We start from the raw sequence: 776 nt of genomic DNA on the forward strand, positions 1-776 counted from the left end.
ACTAAACCTGGATGAAACAGAACTCATCATCATCCCCCCCTCACATTCCACATCTTCCCAACTTATTTTTAACTGTTATTACATGAGTATTGCCCCCTTCCCTCAGGCACGTTGTATGGGGTCACCTTCCATTCTGCCCTCTCATTTACCCCCCATATTCAGAATATTTCCAGGTCCGGTCACTTTCACCTACGCAACATCTCCACAATCCGCCCCTACCTGTCCCCTGAGACCACCAAACTCCTTGTACATGCTCTTATCATCTCCCGTCTGGACTACTGTAACCTCCTCCTCTCTGGTATTCCACTAACCCGACTCTCCCCTCTACAATCTATTATGAATGCTGCAGCCAGACTCATCCATCCTACCCACTAACCTACCCCATAAATAGCCTACCCACCTACCTACCCCATATACAGCCTTTCTACCCACCTACTCCATACACAGCCTTCCCATTTACCCCATACAAAGCCTTCCCACCCACCCCATACACATCCTTCCCACCTACCTACCCCATACACAGCCTTCTCCCCTACCTACCCCATACACAGCATTCCCAACCTACCTACCCCATACACAGCCTTCCCACCTACCTACCTACCTACCTCATACACAGCCTTCCCACCTATCTACCCCATACACAGCCTTCCCACCTACCTACCTACCCCATACACAGCATTCCCACCTACCTACCTCATACACAGCCTTCCCACCTACCTACCCCATACACAGCCTTCCCACCTACCTACCCCCATACACAGCCTTCCCACCTACCT

Source organism: Pyxicephalus adspersus, chromosome 11 (genome assembly GCF_032062135.1).
Source record: "Pyxicephalus adspersus chromosome 11, UCB_Pads_2.0, whole genome shotgun sequence".
Lineage (NCBI taxonomy): Eukaryota > Metazoa > Chordata > Amphibia > Anura > Pyxicephalidae > Pyxicephalus > Pyxicephalus adspersus.